General features: G+C 41.6%; 1 long non-coding RNA gene across 2 annotated transcripts in view; it reads right to left on the reverse strand.

Moving 5' to 3' along the window:
- The window catches only part of LOC124035139, a 66,727-nt gene that overhangs the window by 26,976 nt on the left and 23,526 nt on the right, over nucleotides 1-16,225 (reverse strand). For both annotated transcript variants that reach the window (XR_006838692.1, XR_006838691.1), the window contains exon 2: nucleotides 10,538-10,628. This is a non-coding gene — a long non-coding RNA (uncharacterized LOC124035139). The remainder of the gene's footprint in view (nucleotides 1-10,537; nucleotides 10,629-16,225) is intronic.

The raw sequence follows: 16,225 nt of genomic DNA on the forward strand, positions 1-16,225 counted from the left end.
GTTGGTTTCTCATTCGCTCGGTCTCATCCTCGTCCCCATTTCTGATGTGAACAGCATTCCATCTCTGATTTGCACATGGTTCATCGAGGTCAGCAAGGTTCATCAATGTCCACGCATAACCACACTCATGAGATTGTAGAGGAAGAGTGAGAGAGAGGTAGATAGAGAGAGACGGGGAGGAAAAAAGAGGGAGTGCAAAAGAGAGAACAATAGAAAAAACTTATGTCGAAATTTGGAGAAAAAAATATGGCTAAAAGAGAGTTAGTGGATATGAAAAATCCTCTCTTTCAGAATGACCTTGATAATCCAGGAAAAAGCTAATTTCTTTAATACAGATTAAATGTTGCAGGCATGTAGAGGCTATACAACCACATGCAAAAAGGCTTTCCAAGCGCTCTCAAATCATAATAAAATGTACAAGAATGAAGGGAGTGTTATCCAACCTATGCTTGTGAGGAGACACAGTGAATCAGTGGATTCCGAGCCTTTTGCTCTGACACAACACTGGATCGCGGTGCCTCGCTACAGACCATGATACCTGTGCCATGCAAAGCAGCATCATGAATATGCGTAATTAGGTGGGACTGGTGTAATTCTTCTGGGTTATGGGATGTGACATTTGTGGGGCAGGAGCATACATCAGCGAAAGCACACATGACAAATGGATAATCCATTTCTCCACATTACAGCGTTTTACAGGGCTGTCGCAATACGCAATTACACATTCATAGACCTTTAGAAAAAAAAGGGTTCCAAAAGGGTTCTTTGGCTGTCCCCATAGAAGAACCCTTTTTAAAGCCCCGGTAGAACCCTTTTTGGTTCCTCTGTGGAAAGGGTTTTACATGGAACCCAAAAGGGTTCTACCTGGAACAAAAAGGGTTTAACCTGGAACCAAAAAGGATTCTTCAAAGGGTTCTCCTATGGGGACAGCCAAATAACCATTTTAGGTTCTAGATAGCACCTTATTGTACACTTATAGACACTGGAATGATGGCTGCCACAACACATGCACATTTCAAATGAGTGTGGCAGTTGACATTAAAATACTAATACTGCATGATTTTCTATAATTGTATTTATTTCATATTAAAATATTGTGTCACTAACTCCAGCATTACAATATTGACGGATCATATAAAATATATACAAATAGTGTGTTGATTGTTTCTCAAAAAACAACAGTATTTGTTTCTTTTCACACAAAGAATACTAAAAAAAGATGCACCTCATAAATGAAAGGGACACGTACACTAGACATGAGGATTGTCAGAAGCACCCAATTACTCAATGCAAATAGGGGGGACTGGGAAAGAAAATCAACAAAACCTCAATGAATATAGCAAGAGTCCACAGTGGCAGAAAGAGACAAAGACTGCCATCAGAAGGCAACACAGAAGCTAGAAATCCTACACGAGAAGCGTTATTGAATATAATAATGGAGCGTAAGCATGTCTGAAAGAACACATGTGATGAGTGACATTAGTGATAGGGTTATGTTTTAAATCAGTTTACAGATAGGGCACCGCTGATGAGAAAATGCACTCTAAACTGCACATTTCTCTAACACATACGCACAGAGAGACTCACACAGACAGACACACAGAGGTCTTTGTGGTCGAGTATGAAGATGAGAGGCTGTGATAATGATGGAACAGTGAGATATCATTAGTTAATGGCCAAGGCCCATGGGTCAGCTCCCTGTAGCTGAAATATAGAAAGATAGCATTCTGATTGGTCGTGTCATAAGGGGACTATTCTCCTTAATGAGGGTGGAATGTGCTCCACATGATAGCATAACAGGTTAGTTTTGTGATATCATTGGCTGCAGGTGTAGAATTCCAATTGGAAAACACACTTGAAATGATTATTGAAAATAATAATGCTGATAACTTGATAACTTCAAACAGAAAATCCATAAATAACAAAATAATCATGGGGAATAGCATCAGACTGAAGCAAGTACACCTGCAAATACTTTCACATCCAGAAACAGTTTTAGAAATATAAGTGTTCAAGGGAACACGTGCATGCATGCATACACATACATACACACTCAATGAACACCAAAAACACAACCAGTTACTCTTTGTACGTACACACATACACACAACCCGCCACTCCGGCGCTTCAGAGAGAGCCAATTTACAAACACTAGTATACTGTACTCGCCACCGCCTCCACACCTCTCCTCGCCTCTCTCCTTTCCTCGCAGTGCCCCCTTCCCCCACTCAACATCCTCGGTGCTGCCCCACACACCCAAGGGGAGGACACACCGCTCATGGCACACAGGAAATTAACTTGACATTTGATTCAGAAACACAAAATACATATTTCGAGTAGGGAAAAAACAAAGTGTACCCAGGCAGAGATAGGGTCTAGTAGGCTATAAACCAAGGCCCCCTCACCAAAGCCCGGAAACGCATTCGGGGGGAATTCAGTGATCTGCAATCCAGATGCTACGGGTGCCCACAGAAAATGACCTTCATTTTTGCCAGTCCTCGCCTGGAGACACTGCCTGTCTTTCCCCATCTCTTGTTTTGTATCACTTCCTTCAGTTTTGATATCTAATCCATTATCTTCTGTGTTTATGTATCGTTCTACAAGTCCATATTATGCCAAGAACAGTTCAAATAAGCAAAGAGAGACTCTATCATTACAGTCTATCATTACTTATCCTCTGCTGTAGAGAAAGTGTTTTCAAGTGCAGTTGCCAAAACCATCAAGTGCTATGATGAAACTGGCTCTCATGCAGACCGCCACAGGAAAGGAAGACCCAGAGTTACCTCTGCTGCAGAGGATAAGTTCATTAGAGCTAACTGCACCTCAGATTGTAGCCCAAATAAATGCTTCACAGAGTTCAAGTAACAGACACATTTCAACATCAACTGTTCAGAAGAGACTGCGGGAATCAGAACTTCATGGCGAATTGCTGCAAAGAAGCCACTATGAAAGGACACCAATGAGAAGAATATAATTGCTTGGTCCCAGAAACATGAGCAATGGACATTAGACTGGTGAAAATCTGTCCTTTGGTCTGATGGGTCCAAATTTTTGACTTTGGGTTCCAACCGCTGAGTCTTTGTGAGATGCAGAGTAGGTTAACGGATGATCTCCGCATGTGTGGTTCCCGCCGTGAAGCATGGAGGAGGTGTGATGGTGTGGGGATGCTTTGCTGGTGACACTTTTAGTGATTTATTGAGAATTCAAGGCACACTTAAAATCAGCATGGCTACCACAGCATTTTGCAGCGATGCGCCATCCCGTCTGGTTTGCGCTTAGTGGGACTTTCATTTGTTTTTCAACAGGACAATGATCCAAAACAGACCTCCAGGCTGTGTAAGGGCTATTTTACCAAGAAGGTTAGTGATGGAGTGCTGCATCAGATGATCTGGTCTCCACAATCACCCGACCTCAACCCAATTGAGATTGTTTGGAATGAGTTGCACCGCAGAGTGAAGGAAAAGCAGCCAACAAGTGCTCAGCATATAGGGAACTCCTTCAAGACTGTTGGAAAAGCATTCCAGTTGAAGCTGGTTGAGAGAATGCCAAGAGTGTGCAACGCTGTCATGAAGGCAAACAGTGGCTTCTTTGAAGAATCTCAAATTTCAAATATATTTAGACGTGTTTAACACTTTTAAGGTTACTATATGATTCCATGTCTTATTTCATAGTTTTAATGACATTCTACAATGCAGAAAATAGTAAAAAATAAAGAAAAACCCTTGAAAAACTCTCTGTCCAAACTTTTGCCTGATACTGTATATTCATAAACATGCTTAGTTAACAAACCCAAACATGCTCACGCACACACATGCAAGATCTTCCATAATTTTTGATTGGATGAATGCTTTAGCCAAAATTTTTCAATCACTTCAGCATGGCACCCAACAAACATGAGCAATACCTCTGTAGTACACCCACCAGGCCACAATTAATTAATCTTTATTAACTGTTGCCAGACATACACATGCACACCCACACACACACACACACCAAGACAACGGCCTAGCCATTGTCTGTCTCAGTCCCGCCTCTATTAGACATGCAGGAATGTTAACATCATTATGCATTATTGTAAGTGTCTGTCTATGCCTTCCCCCTCTTCTCTCACTCGCCATATTGTGGCTGAAGAGTAGTCCAGTGTGTGTGTGTGTGTGTGTGTGTGTGTGTGTGTGTGTGTGTGTGTGTGTGTGTGTGTGTGTGTGTGTGTGTGTGTGTGTGTGTGTGTGTGTGTGTGTGTGTGTGTGTGTGTGTGTGTGTGTGTGTGCGTGTGTGTGCGTGCGAGATGTAATTATTCCAGTGTTCTTTTATATGCTACTGCACACAAATCACTGATCATTGTTTAAATATGGGCAGCTCAGAGCACTATGTAGACACACACACACACACACACACACACACACACACACACACACACACACACACACACACACACACACACACACACACACACACACACACACACACACACACACACACACACACACACACACACACACACACACACACACAGTCTATGCCTTTTTCACAGTTATAAAGACTAAGCTATATTAAACTACAAAATACTGTTCAAAATGAGAGTAGTCAAAGTTATCTTAAATGTGTGAATTATATTGGAATTAAGTTGAAGGTTGAGTACACCATCCCTGGTTAGATGTACACTGAATAGCATACCTGTAATCTGCCAGCAAGCAAATCTCCCATTTGAAAACACTGAGCAGTCGAAAAGCAAATTGTATTTAAGATTTTCACTGTAAAAATGTTATTGAAAATGTTTTTACACGTACAACCTGCATGACCAGAGTACAATTTCCTCATCCCATGTATATATAATACATTACAAACAAATCTCAATGTGCATGGTGTACACTGATTTGAATATCCAGGAATATAATGTGAATATGTGATTTGTGAAAAGGGCTAAGGGCTAGAAAAGGGCGGGGGTGGTTGTCAATCCCTAATCCCCCTCGCTTGTGCTTAATGAACGTACTCAGGAAAATGTCACATTTTTGATAAGGTTGAAGTGTCGGCTGGTTTTTAGTGAGCGGATGGGGGGTAAGGGAGAGACTTTCATTAGCTGTGGTGTTAGTAATATATGTTTTGCATTTCTCTGATGCTGTATCGGGCCATAGCAGCGTTGCATCAGCCAACACACAAAGTACTGCCCTGCCCTCCCTAACCTGGTCTCTTCCATTAAAACACAAGAGACACATTTTCATTTCAATTCACTGCATTCAGCAGATGAAAAAAAGGATTGAGAATAGATTATGTAATTCTCAAAAAACATTTATGCAAAATGTTGCTAAGGAGTGAAGGGAGGAGAATAAGGAGTAACTGAGGGAAATGACACATGCAAGATGTATCTTGTTTGGGCTTTGCATTGTCTTGCAACTTCGAAATTGGCATTTGGAGAATTTGAATTCAAATTGATCCATCCAGACCCAAAGGAGGGATATTCAAAAACACAAAAAAGCGATATCTTAAATTGTACAGGGCATGAGGTTTGCCTAGCAAGGGTAAGTACCAAGTCCTACCACTCCTCTTGGCTTCTGCATCTCCCCTCCCTCCTTCCACCTTCCCTCTCCTCCTTGCTGCCAGCGATTTGCATTCATTTGCATGATTTTATTATGCGCATATTCTTTGTTCTCGCTGTAAAATGATGATGCAGAAGAAACCCTACCTACGCAGTGCTATTACACACTCCACTGACGGCTACTTGGATATTAAATGGAGAAAAAAAATGCAGTTTTATTCCTTTTAATTATAAATTGATAACTGATGTCGTCAACCCCCTCACCCCCCACCCCAAATGCCCTACTCCTGGTAATTCCGCGAATCAAAATGAGAAAAAATATGGAAATGTTACGGTTTTGTGGGGGGAAAAATGCCGGAAAGAATGTGCTATCGCTAAGAGGCACAAGCCTCAGCAATATATAGCATGGTGGAAGGATCGCACCCAGGCATGAAATATGGAATTACATGATGAATAGGAAATAGGAAAATTATAGATGGGAAAAAAATCATTTTAATGACATAGCAGCTTTCATATAAATACATTTAGCAAATGACCTATTTTCTTTGGTTAATGCTTTAACCTTGCTGCTTCATTACCACTATCTACTATTTGTTTATTACGCATTTATTGCATTATAATAAAGACTTAATTCATATTGTAGACATTTGCTTATGGACTTCCGAAAGCAGTGTTTTACACTGGCACCTAATGTCATCTGTGTGCCAAAGCAAACGCACAAAAATGAACACACACAGATGCACACGCACACACACACACACACACACACACACACACACACACACACACACACACACACACACACACACACACACACACACACACACACACACACACACACACACACACACACACACACACACACACACACACACACACACACACACACACACACTGTACCTCTCTTTAATCATGCAAACACATGCAGGGGATTTCATTATGTCCTGTGGCCTAGTGTTAATGACATGGAGGCTGCATGCGGTTATATTCTGAAAGGTCTACTCCAGGCAAACATGGGCTGTGCCTTGTGAACAGCAACACCTAACTACCGCTCTCTGTCATATTTCCACAGGTTCTATTTTAGATAAGCATTAGTGCTACATTGTTCAAGTAATGCTGTGTCATATAAAAGCAATAGGATAGAAACATGTGTGATATTCTGCATTTTCATGGTTGCTATTCTATGAATAAAGTGTGTGTGTGTGTGTGTGTGTGTGTGTGTGTGTGTGTGTGTGTGTGTGTGTGTGTGTGTGTGTGTGTGTGTGTGTGTGTGTGTGTGTGTGTGTGTGTGTGTGTGTGTGTGTGTGTGTGTGTGTGTGTATATATATATTAGAATTAAGAATAATAGTGAAGACATCAAAACTATGAAAAAACACATATGGAATCATTTAGTAACCAAGAAAGTGTAAAACAAATCTAAATACTTGTATATTTTATTCTTCAAATAGCCACCCTTTTCCTGCATGACAGCTTTGCATACTCTTGCCATTCTCTCAACCAGATTCAACTGGAATGCTTTTCCAACAGTTTTGAAGGAGTTCCCAAATGTGCTGAGCACTTGTTGGCTGCTTTTCCTTCACTCTGCGGACCGACTCATCCCAAACCATCTCAATTTGGTTGGAGGATTGTGGAGGCCAGGTCGTCTGATGCAGCAGAAAGTCCCACTAAGCCCAAACCAGGTGGGATGACGTATCGCTGCAGCGGAATGCTGTGATAGCCATGCTGGTTAAGTGTGTCTTGAATTCTAAATAAATCACAGACAGTGTCACCAGCAAAGCACCCCCACACCATAACACCTCCTCCTCCATGCTTTACGGTGGGAAATATACATACAAAGATCATCTGTTCACCCACATTGCGTCTCACAAAGACACAGCGGTTGGAACAAAAAATCTCAAATTTGGACTCCAGACCAAAGGACAAATTTCCACTGGTCTAATGTCAATTGCTTGTTTCTTGGCCCAAACAAATCCCTTCTTATTATTGGTGTACTTTAGTAGTGGTTTCTTTGCAGCAATTCGACCACTAAGGCCTGATTCACAGTCTCCTCTGAACAGTTGATGTTTAGATGTGCCTGTTGCTGAAGCATTTATTTGGGCTGCAATTTCTGCGGCTGGTAACTCTAATGAACTTATCCTCTACATCAGAGGTAACTCTGGGTCTTCCATTCCTGTGGCTACTGCACTTGAAGAAACTTTCAAAGTTCTTGAAATTTTCCGTATTGACTGACCTTCATGTCTTAAAGTAATGATGGACTCTCGCTTCTCTTTGCTTATTTGAGTTGTTCTTGCCATAATATGGGCATCTTATATCAAATATGGCTATCTTCTTTATACCTTATGACAACACAACTGATTAGCTCAAACGCATTAAGAAGGAAATAAATTCCACAAATTAACTTTTAAGAAGGTACACCTGTTAATTTAAATGCATTCCAGGTGACTACCTCATGAAGCTGGTTGAGAGAATGCCAAGAGTGTGCAAAAATGTAATCAAGGCAAAGGGTAGCTACTTTGAAGAATCTCAAATATAAATCATATTTTCTGATGTGTTTGACACTTTTTTGGTTACTACAGGATTCCATATGTGTTATTTCGTAGTTTTGATGTCTTCACTGTTATTCTACAATGTAGAAAATAGTACAACTAAATAAAAACCCTTGAATGAGTAGGTGTTCTAAAACTTTTGACTTGTAGTGTGTGTATCTATACATAAGTCATATGAATTTCAGAACATGTACCCACTGCCCACAGCGCATGCAGCACATTTAAACACAAAAGCAATTATTGTAATTTGGATATGGTCAGGGGAGTATAACAGGGAGATAGAAATTTGAGGCTGCATTAGACCTGTTTCCAGGGAAATGTTTTAGGGGTGTCACTGCACATATTTATCTGAGAGTTGAAAATAGCCAGCTCTTCCTGTTTGGGCTTTAACCCCATGACCCCAACCATGCGCTTCACAGGCAATGGCTGATGGGAGGTTAGACACCACTCTGACTCTTAAAAAGCGGAGTGTGCCAGTTATCTTCCATTGAAGTCTACCTTATTGCAACAGTGGATATAGTGGTCTAATGACTAACACACTGCTTTTAGGATGGTGAGATGGATGCTATGGTATTGTTGTAAAAACATCATAAACAGGGTGGATTTACTGTTTTGGAGAGGACCATGGTTAAAGCCCGCATTCACATTTAATAAGCATTTGAAATATAGAATGAACTCAAACCAATGGCCCGATACTGAAGACTCCAGTTAACAATATCCATCTACCTTCCTCCTGATTTACAAGTCCACAGCACAACGCGTTCTTGACGACACATATAGTAACATTTACCCACATAATGGACTGGAGTTTTTTTGTTAAGTTTCAATGGAACACCAACCAGACGGACAATAGCGTATGATCTTGTCAACAGCCAACACTGGCTACAGCGTAATTGCATCCTTCCAGAGAGAGGTATAGTTAGATTTGAATTACAATACACACAATGTTACCATGCCAGGGTGCTTCTTGCTATTTAATACCAAAACTCGAAACCACATTCTCAGTCTGAGAAATTTATATTTTTGGTATTTTTTTCACAAATCTTTGGCCTTGACTGTATCAATGGTTTAAAAATAAACTAATGATTTGATAACAGTGCTCCTCTCTATGACGGCTAAAGGTCTTGGAGTTTAAATGGCGGGTAGTGACTCTGCTGCTGACTCTCCTGCCCGGCGACTCGGGCTGCCCTCCCTAATTGGCCCTTCAGAGCACTCCACCAATTGACAGAGAGTAGAGGGAGTAATTACAGTGGGTACACTACCAGACGTTGAGGCCCATGGGTTCTGACATCACTCTCACTCTCTTGAACCCTTGATTTCCACAACATCACACAAGAAATCAGCTTTACTGGAATACCAATACATACAAAGAACCTTTTAGAGTTGCCAGAACATTCGGTCAGAATGGTACTAGGGGTAAGCTCTTGGTATTGGTGCTGATTTGAGAGTGAGTGAGAGGTTGGTATTTTTAGCTATCGGAATATTTTTGCTGACAGAGTTGTATGTCTACTGATTTAGCATATTGTGCACAGCACGCACATTCAATATCCCAGGAAACTAACATCCTGTCAATCTCTCCAGCTGTGTCTGAGATAGTTATACAAAGGTTAAGGTCAAAGGTCCAATCAAGGATAAAACAAATGCTGAGGAAATAGGCCATAAAAATACCACGAAACAAGACCTTCTGCAACACATCACTAAAGCAAGCTAATTGTGTCGTCCTCTGTCATATTAAATGGCATAGATCAACCAATATGGCATTACAACTACAATGCTACATCCACACATCATGCACCGATCATGTGGTGAATAATAAGGGGATGTTCCATATAACCTCCCCAAGAACCTTGCCTGTTTGTACATCATTTGCAATGACTATAGCCAATTGTATTACCTTTTTATGGGTTCCACCTTTTAGACTGTGAGGTTGTGCTGATGTCAAACAGTCAACGCTAGCCTCTGCCCCCCTTTGACTCATGTCTTTGGTACGGACCAGAGGGCAGAGGAACGGGTCATTGGATTTGATATTGCCTATGGCCACGTTGCATGAGTTCCCCTCAAACCAGTGTTTTTTTTCTTCTGTTTACTGCGTTCCTTGGACCGCTACTAATATCCAAGGGTTTACTCAACACAGAGGCTAACTTTGCTGCGGGCATGCAGAGACACACGCTCAAGCACACATGTACAGACGCTCACATGAACAAGAACAGAGTGCACGCACACGCGCGCACACACACACACACACACACACACACACACACACACACACACACACACACACACACACACACACACACACACACACACACACACACACACACACACACACACACACACACACACACACACACACACACACACACACACACACACACACACACACACACACAGCATGGTCAGTTCAGAATTTGCTTCTTTGTGTCATTTGGGCTCTTTGGCTTTCTAACCTGAGCCTCACCTCATGTTGGTTTAGCAGTAGGCCAAGTCCCAGACATCTCCATTAGGCCTCTCTCCGACAGCAGGGGATTCAGGGCCATATTCCTCCAACCCTAAAACACACACACACAGAGGGAACACACACACAGAGGCAAAAGTGTAAGTGTAATGCTTTTCCATGCAGCCAGTAACCTTTACATGTCAAATATAGTTTCTAGAGTAAATCACAATTAACATGTTCCAGAGGAGAGGCAGATGGGTGGTCACATGACGCTTGCGAGCAGAGGTAGCATTTACAAGCGCTAAGTTTGCTCTACAGAATTCAAATTGGTAATAACTTCACGCTGCTGAACCTTTACACACAGCCACAAATAGCAGCTCTAACACCTTGATGTCATATGACTGCTTCGCTCCACTTAGAAACGTTTTCTTTTATATTTCTTTGACGGAAGATATGCGCTATGTGTGATGAAATTAACCCACAATAGCCTACTCTGATATGTTCAACATTGTTCTTTAGAATGGCGGATAAAAATGAATAGCAGCAGCAATGGTATATGTATAAGAAGTGTTATCACAAGGCCTGATAAATACATTATAACATTTGAAATAGCTAAATACTGTATGGCATGAATTGTAGCCCAGACTGCCTTGTCTAGAGCTGCTTGTAGAGTTGTTTCAGTGCATACCGATGCTCCATGAGCTGCCATGTCCCCCTGATCCCTGACCCCACTCTGTGGACAGAAGGGGGCTGTGGTGGGAGAGTGGGGGGTCTAGACCCTGTTCTTGGGAGGACATGGCCCTCTGGGGTCAAGGGTCTACTCTGCAACCCACCAAGAACAATCTAATGTACTTTTCAGAGACAACAGCATCACTAGTAATGGCCTCCACATCACAGAGAATGGATTAGTCCACAACCAATGGAGAACAATATATGAAGCCTTCCAATCCATATCTCTGTAATAGCGCTCCATAGAGAAGGTCACCATAGACAACTGTATCCAGTCAACCAAATGTGTTGACCTTCATATTACAATTGAGTGAAGCCAGAGTAACCTAACTGGTCCCCTTACTCTTGCAAAGTTCATTTGAGTGGCTACCAATGTTCTGGTTGATCAAGGGACGTGATTGATGAGACACTGTATAATGACAACACATACAGTGCCTTGCAAAAGTATTCATCCCCCTTGGTGTTTTTCCTATTGTTGCATTACAACCTGTAATTTAAATTTGATTTTTATTCGGATTTCATGTAATGGACATACACAAAATAGTTCAAATTGGTGAAGTGAAATGAAAATAATTACTTGTTTAAAACCTCTCTGGGATAGGAGGCAGTATTTTCACATCCGGGTGAAAAGCCCAAAGTAAACTGCCTGCTACTCAGGCCCAGAAGCTAGGATATGCATATAATTACTAGATTTGGATAGAAAACACTGTTAGAATAATGTCTGTGAGTGTAACAGAACTGATTTGGCAGGCGAAACCCAGAGCACAATCCATCCAGGAGGTCACTGTGTTTTCCAATGTGTTTCTATGGGAGGCCTGATTTATTAGGGCCCAGATTGCAGTTCCTATGGCTTCCACTGGATGTCAACAGTCTTTAGAAATTGTTTGATGTTTTTCTTTTGAGAAATGAAGAAGTAGGGCTGTTCTTTGTAGGTGTCACTCTGAAGAGCTTTAGTCTTTTGTTGCGCGTGAACTGGAAAGCGTGAAAGTTGTTTTTATCCGTTTTTTATTAGAAACAATTTATTCCGTCTTAAATTTTATCGTTTATTTACATTTTAGGATACCTGAGGTTGGATTAGGAACGTTGTTTGAAATGTTTAAACCAAGTTTACAGGTAACTTATTAGATACTTTGTAGTCATGTTGGAACCGGCGAGTTTCTGAATCAAACATGCCAAATAAATGAACATTTTGGGGATATAAAGAAGGAATTTATCGAACAAGACGACCATTCATTGTGTCACTGAGACATTTGAGATTGCAAAAAGAAGATCTTCATAGGTAAGGCATTTATTATATGGCTATGTCTGACTTTCGTGTCGCACCTGCCTGACACTGCGGCTGGATAAACAAGAAGTTAAGCTTTATTTTGATGTATTACACTTATATTTCCGTGAAGGTTGAATATTGATATATCTGTAGTTTGAATTTGGCGCTCTACAATTTCACTGGATGTTGTCAAATCAATCCCGTGCTTAGGGATCCCTAAGAGGTTATTAATTTAAAAAATAAAATAAATGGAAAAGTGGTGCCTTCCGAGAGAGGCTTCCGAGAGAGGCTTCCAAGAGAGGCTTCCGAGAGAGGCTTCCGAGAGAGGCGTTACAATGTGTGTTATCTTTATATCAAGTATCTTTCCACTGTCTCAGAGAGTTTCTGTTGTGTGCCCATGTTAGGTCGTGGCCTTCCTGATAGACGTCAACAGGAGACTGACAGCTGCCAGTTCTTATTAAGCCTCCGTGTCAAACTAGGATGAACGAACACACACGCACAAATACATGTACGCTCGACCGTACACGCTTAGATTCTTGACAATGTGTACTATATTTAGTCTCCAAATGTTTATTGAAAACATAAATACATTTGCACAATGAGATTCACAATGAGATTCTGAAATACTGTTATCTAGCGAGTTTTAGCCATATGAGCATTGACATGATATAAATACCAAGATAAAACTAGCTGAAACGAGCCACCTTTGATTCCCCACATTGCAGCTTCTTGCCATTGATGCAAGCTATGTCACCATTTAGAATTATAACAAAGTACGGCTTCTGGCCCTATCGATGCGTGTGCATCGTTTTCGTGAAGTTGTCTGCCAACCAGTCTATAATAAGACCAATAAAAGTGTGAAAGAGTACTACATCCCTGCATCATTGAGTGCACTGAAATAGCTGAATAAAGCATGTCATTTCAGAAAACATATCAAAGGACTGAATCTACACTGAACAAAAATATCAACGTAACATGTAAAGCGTTGGTCCCATGTTTCATGAGCTGAAATAAAAGATCCCAGAAATGTTCTATACGCACAAAAAGCACATTTCTCAAAAATGTGTTTACATCCTGGTTAGTGAGCATTTCTCCTTTCCCAAGATAATCCACCTGACAGGTGTGGCATATAAAGAAGCTGATTAAACAGCATGATCATTACACAGATGCACCTTGTTCTGGGGACAATAACACACCTCTCTATTGTGCTGTATGTTTTGTCATACAACACAATACCACAGATGTCTCAAGTTTTGAGGGAGCGTGCAATTGGCATGTTGACTGCAGGATTGACCACCAGAGCTATTGCCAGATAATTGAATGTTAATTTCTCCACCATAAGCCACATCCAACGTCATTTTAGAGAATTTGGCAGTACGTCCAACCAGCCTCACAACCACAGACCACGTGTAACCAAGCAAGCCCAGGACCTCTACATCCGGCTTCTTCACCTGCAGGATCATCAGAGACAAGCCACCTAGGAAGCTGATGAAACTGTGGGTTTGCACAACTGTAGAAGTTCTGCACAAACTGTCCGAAACTGTCTCATCTGTGTGCTCGTTGTCCTCAACGGGGTCTTGACCTGACTGCAGTTTGGCGTCGTAACCAACTTCATTGGGCAAATGCTCACCTTCATTGGCCACTGTCACACCGGAGAAGTGTGCTCTTCAAGGATTAATTCCAGTTTCAACAATACAGGGCAGATGGCAGACAGCATGTATGGTGTCGTTGGGGCGAGCGATATGCTTTGTTGTGAACAGAGTGCCCCCATGGTGGCAGTGGGGTTTATGGTATGGGCAGGCATAAGCTATGGACAGTGAACACAATTGCATTTTATCGAAGGCAATTTGAACGCACAGAGATACCTTAACGAGATCCTGAGGCCCATTGTCATGCCATGTATTCGCCGCCATCACCTCTTGTTTCAGCATGATAATGCATGGCACCATGTTGCAAGGATCTGTGCACAATTCCTGGAAGCTGAACATTTCCTAGTTCTTCCATGGCCTGCATACTCACCAGACATGATGTCAACCATTGAACATGTTTGGGATGCTCTGGATCGACATGTACGACAGCGTGTTCCGTTCCGGTCAATATCCAGCAGCTTCGCACAGCCATTGAAGAGGAGTGGGACAACATTCCGCAGGACACAATCAACAGCCTGATCAACTCTATGCAAAGGAGATGTGTCGCGCTGAGGAAAATGGTGGTCGCACCAGATACTGACTGGTTTTCTGATCCACGCCCTACCTTGTTTTTTAAGGTATCTGTGACAAACAAATGCATTTCTGTATTCCCAGTCATGTGAAATCCATAGATTAGGGGCTAATGAATACATTTCAATTGACTGATTTCCGTACGTCAACTGTAACTCAGTAAAATCTTGGAAATTGTTGTATTTTGCATTTATATATTTTTTCAATATAGGTAGGTGATTTCACGCTATGATTCATTAAAAACGCATTCGACACGCACACATGCTGTAGATTCTCTCTCTCTCTCTCTCTCTCTCTCTCTCTCTCTCTCTCTCTCTCTTTCTCTCTCTCTCTCTCCCTCTTTGTATGTGCACTTGTATGTTCTTGTGGTTCTGTGGTTAACCAAGTCTGTCTGTTCCTAGCCCTACGGCAGGGTTTAGGGTAGCTGCTTGGTACCCCCCACTCTGTTCCCTTTGAGGCTTGTGTGGCTTGTCTCATCGCATCTCTCTCCTGTGCACCCCATCCCCCCATCCCCCTCCTCTCGCTCTGTGGCTTCTGGCCTACATGCAGATAATCACTGTGCCACAGAAGCTCAAGTACCAAGTCTCAACCACTACAGACACAGAGCACAACGGCACAGGTAGACACAAGAGCTTGAATACAAAACTCAAAGCTCAATTCAATCTGTAATGCTGAAGTGTTACAGATTCTGCAATAGAAATGTACAGATAATTTCCAATAAAGGTGACATAAAGCTAAAACGCTGAATTTCCACAATGTGGATTGAATAGAGCCCAGTCACATTCAAACTGTTTGTTCTGTGGCCACTAATAATTAACTTCAATTAACTTTCCTAATATTATGATGTTGTGTAAATGCTAGTAACACAGCAGTAATGTTATCAGAGTGTGACTTGTGTTGGCTGTCTCACTTCCTGTCTCACTTCAATCCATTATCAGATTAAACAACACGCAGTTGTTTAATTATCCAGACTTCTCTAGGAGTACGCTGGGGTATACCATGCATCACCAGGAAGGAGGGTGACAGGAAGGAACTGGCTGTATATCTGCCTAGCTCATATGAGTATGTTCATAATGTGGACTAGATCACAAGTGATTACTGTTCTGGGAGCACACACACACATATGCACACTATGAGAGAGAGAGAGAGAGAGCAATTGTTTTGACGTCTAAGTTGTGCAATTTTACATATAACTAAGATGTTTGGTGCAGTATTTCTCAAGTGGAAAAATGTGCACGGAAACTAGTCGTCTCTCGTAGAAATGACAACAAACACTTTATAGAAGAATCCCGTACATAGTTCCCACTTCTACTAGGAGTAGTACTGTTGACCAATCACCGACAAAAGGGAGAAGACTTTTCCTGACGAACTTTGACTTGTCTCAAGTCTTGTGCGAACAGCTGAACAAAAAAACACACACAAAAATGAACAAAAACTTAATGACATTTCGTGATAATATACAGTGCCTTCAGAAGGCATTCACACCCCTTGACT

Source organism: Oncorhynchus gorbuscha, linkage group LG05 (assembly GCF_021184085.1).
Source record: "Oncorhynchus gorbuscha isolate QuinsamMale2020 ecotype Even-year linkage group LG05, OgorEven_v1.0, whole genome shotgun sequence".
Taxonomy (NCBI): domain Eukaryota; kingdom Metazoa; phylum Chordata; class Actinopteri; order Salmoniformes; family Salmonidae; genus Oncorhynchus; species Oncorhynchus gorbuscha.